The sequence below is a fragment of the Antedon bifida genome, chromosome 11, assembly GCF_963402885.1.
Source record: "Antedon bifida chromosome 11, ecAntBifi1.1, whole genome shotgun sequence".
In the NCBI taxonomy this organism is placed as follows: Eukaryota; Metazoa; Echinodermata; class Crinoidea; order Comatulida; family Antedonidae; genus Antedon; species Antedon bifida.
In genome coordinates this window covers 15,898,291-15,902,446 of record NC_136236.1, presented here as the reverse complement: position 1 = coordinate 15,902,446, position 4,156 = coordinate 15,898,291, and positions in this window count along the sequence as shown.

Genomic DNA, 4,156 nt, shown 5'->3' with positions numbered 1-4,156 from the left:
GAGAGCGCCAAACCGATAAAGCTCTAACAGTGATTGTATACCAGAAGACAGAGGGCGGAAAATCGATAATTTTAATTATCATGAATATGGAGGATGGAATATATTAGAGTTTATGACTTGGTAAGTTTGTTTATAATAGTGTTGAGGGCTTTCTGAGATCTCATAGATATTTTAGAGGCCTTATATGTGCAGGGACGTGACAGAGACAGTTTATGGAAAAAACTGCTTTTTAATTCAGTTTTCCTGTCGTCTCCTGGACGACAAGTTACTTTAAATATTCATAGAAAAAAATATTTTGGCATACACGGCGTGTCATAAATATACCAATTATAGAGAGCGGCAAACCGATAATTTTAATTATCATGAAGCTGCTGTAACAGTGATTTGGCATACATGGCGTGTCATACCTATACCAGTTATAGAGGGCGGCAAACCGATAATTTTAATTATCATGAATATGGAGGATGGAATATATTAGAGTTTATGACTTGGTAAGTTTGTTTATAATAGTGTTGATGGCTTTCTGAGATCTCATAGATATTTTAGAGGCCTTATATTATGTGCAGGGACAGAGACAGATTATGGCAAAAACTGCTTTTTAATTCAGTTTTCCTGTCGTCTCCTGGACGACAAGTTACTTTAAATATTCATAGAAAAAAATATTTTGGCATACACGGCGTGTCATAATGGTAGCAATTATAGAGGGCGGCAAACCGATAATTTTAATTATCATGAAGCTACTGTAACAGTGATTTGGCATACATGGCGTGTCATATCTATACCAGTTATAGAGGGCGGCAAACCGATAATTTTAATTATCATGAAGCTGTAACAGTGATTTGGCATACATGGCGTGTTATACCAAAGATCTTATATAAGATCTTTGGTTATACCTATACCAGTTATAGAGGGCGGCAAACCGATAATTTTAATTATCATGAATATGGAGGATGGAATATATTAGAGTTTATGACTTGGTAAGTTTGTTTATAATAGTGTTGATGGCTTTCTGAGATCTCATAGATATTTTAGAGGCCTTATATGTGCAGGGACAGAGACAGTTTATGGCAAAAATTGCTATTTAATTCAGTTTTCTTGTCGTCTCCTGGACGACTAGGCCTAGTTACTTTAAATATTCATAGAAAAAAATATTTTGGCATACACGGCGTGTCATAATGGTAGCAATTATAGAGGGCGGCAAACCGATAATTTTAATTATCATGAAGCTACTGTAACAGTGATTTGGCATACATAGCGTATCATAACTATACCAGTTATAGAGGGCGGCAAACCGATAATTTTAATTATCATGAAGCTGTAACAGTGATTTGGCATACATGGCGTGTCATACCTATACCAGTTATAGAGGGCGGCAAACCGATAATTTTAATTATCATGAATATGGAGGATGGAATATATTTTTTTTTTTTTTTTTTTTTTTTTTTTTTTTTTTTTTTTTTTTTTTTTTTTTTTTTTTTTTTTTTTTTTTTTTTTACCATATTTAAAGAGGGTGATCCATCCAGCAATTGCTGATCATTAGGGACCCTCGGAGGTTCACAAGACAAACATATACACAAGATGCTCTACATAAACAAAGTCTTATTACATTAGAGTTTATGACTTGGTAAGTTTGTTTATAATAGTGTTGAGGGCTTTCTGAGATCTCATAGATATTTTAGAGGCCTTATATTATGTGCAGGGACGTGACAGAGACAGTTTATGGAAAAAACTGCTTTTTAATTCAGTTTTCCTGTCGTCTCCTGGACGACAAGTTACTTTAAATATTCATAGAAAAAAATATTTTGGCATACACGGCGTGTCATAAATATACCAATTATAGAGAGCGGCAAACCGATAATTTTAATTATCATGAAGCTGCTGTAACAGTGATTTGGCATACATGGCGTGTCATACCTATACCAGTTATAGAGGGCGGCAAACCGATAATTTTAATTATCATGAATATGGAGGATGGAATATATTAGAGTTTATGACTTGGTAAGTTTGTTTATAATAGTGTTGATGGCTTTCTGAGATCTCATAGATATTTTAGAGGCCTTATATTATGTGCAGGGACGTGACAGAGACAGATTATGGCAAAAACTGCTTTTTAATTCAGTTTTCCTGTCGTCTCCTGGACGACAAGTTACTTTAAATATTCATAGAAAAAAATATTTTGGCATACACGGCGTGTCATAATGGTAGCAATTATAGAGGGCGGCAAACCGATAATTTTAATTATCATGAAGCTACTGTAACAGTGATTTGGCATACATGGCGTGTCATATCTATACCAGTTATAGAGGGCGGCAAACCGATAATTTTAATTATCATGAAGCTGTAACAGTGATTTGGCATACATGGCGTGTTATACCAAAGATCTTATATAAGATCTTTGGTTATACCTATACCAGTTATAGAGGGCGGCAAACCGATAATTTTAATTATCATGAATATGGAGGATGGAATATATTAGAGTTTATGACTTGGTAAGTTTGTTTATAATAGTGTTGATGGCTTTCTGAGATCTCATAGATATTTTAGAGGCCTTATATGTGCAGGGACAGAGACAGTTTATGGCAAAAATTGCTATTTAATTCAGTTTTCTTGTCGTCTCCTGGACGACTAGGCCTAGTTACTTTAAATATTCATAGAAAAAAATATTTTGGCATACACGGCGTGTCATAATGGTAGCAATTATAGAGGGCGGCAAACCGATAATTTTAATTATCATGAAGCTACTGTAACAGTGATTTGGCATACATAGCGTATCATAACTATACCAGTTATAGAGGGCGGCAAACCGATAATTTTAATTATCATGAAGCTGTAACAGTGATTTGGCATACATGGCGTGTCATACCTATACCAGTTATAGAGGGCGGCAAACCGATAATTTTAATTATCATGAATATGGAGGATGGAATATATTAGAGTTTATGACTTGGTAAGTTTGTTTATAATAGTGTTGATGGCTTTCTGAGATCTCATAGATATTTTAGAGGCCTTATATGTGCAGGGACGTGACAGAGACAGTTTATGGAAAAAATTGCTATTTAATTCAGTTTTCCTGTCGTCTCCTGGACGACTAGGCCTAGGCCTAGTTACTTTAAATATTCATAGAAAAAAATATTTTGGCATACACGGCGTGTCATAATGGTAGCAATTATAGAGGGCGGCAAACCGATAATTTTAATTATCATGAAGCTACTGTAACAGTGATTTGGCATACATAGCGTATCATAACTATACCAGTTATAGAGGGCGGCAAACCGATAATTTTAATTATCATGAAGCTGTAACAGTGATTTGGCATACATAGCGTGTCATAACTATGCCAGTTATAGAGGGCGGCAAACCGATAATTTTAATTATGAAGCTGTAACAGTGATTTGGCATACATAGCGTGTCATAACTGTACCAATTATAGAGGGCGGCAAACCGATAATTTTAATTATCATGAAGCTATTGTAAAAGTGATTTGGCATACATAGCGTGTCATAACTATGCCAGTTATAGAGGGCGGCAACCGATAATTTTAATTTAATTAATTAATGAATATGATGGAATATTATTATTAGAGACATTTTATGGCAAAAACTGCTATTTAATTCAGTTTTCCTGTCGTCTCCTGGACAATATTTTGGCATCATAGATAGGCCTTATACTTTTAGGCCTACACACACGTACGTGGCCTGGGGGACCGGGGTAGTTGTGGGCGGAATTAAGTTGGGTCAGCACCATTGTTGTTATTAGGGGTGAAAAGGGAAAAAGCGAGGTTACCGAAATAACAAAATACTTTGTTATTTTTGTTAATATTGGTAATTATATATATAATTGCGGTGTTCACATATATTGAAAACAAATCGTGGTTATGATAATTAAAATTATAGGTTTGCCGCCCTTTATAACTGGCATAGTTATGACACGCCATGTTACAGCTTCATGATAATTAAAATTATCGCTTTGCCGACCTCTATAACTGCCATAGTTATGACACGCCATGTGTGCCAAATCACTGTTACAGCTTTATGATAATTAAAATTATCGCTTTGCCGCCCTCTACCTTCTGGTGGTGTACAATCACTGTTACAGCAGCTTCATGATAATTAAAATTATCGGCTTGCCGCCCTCTATAACTAGCTTAGTTATGACA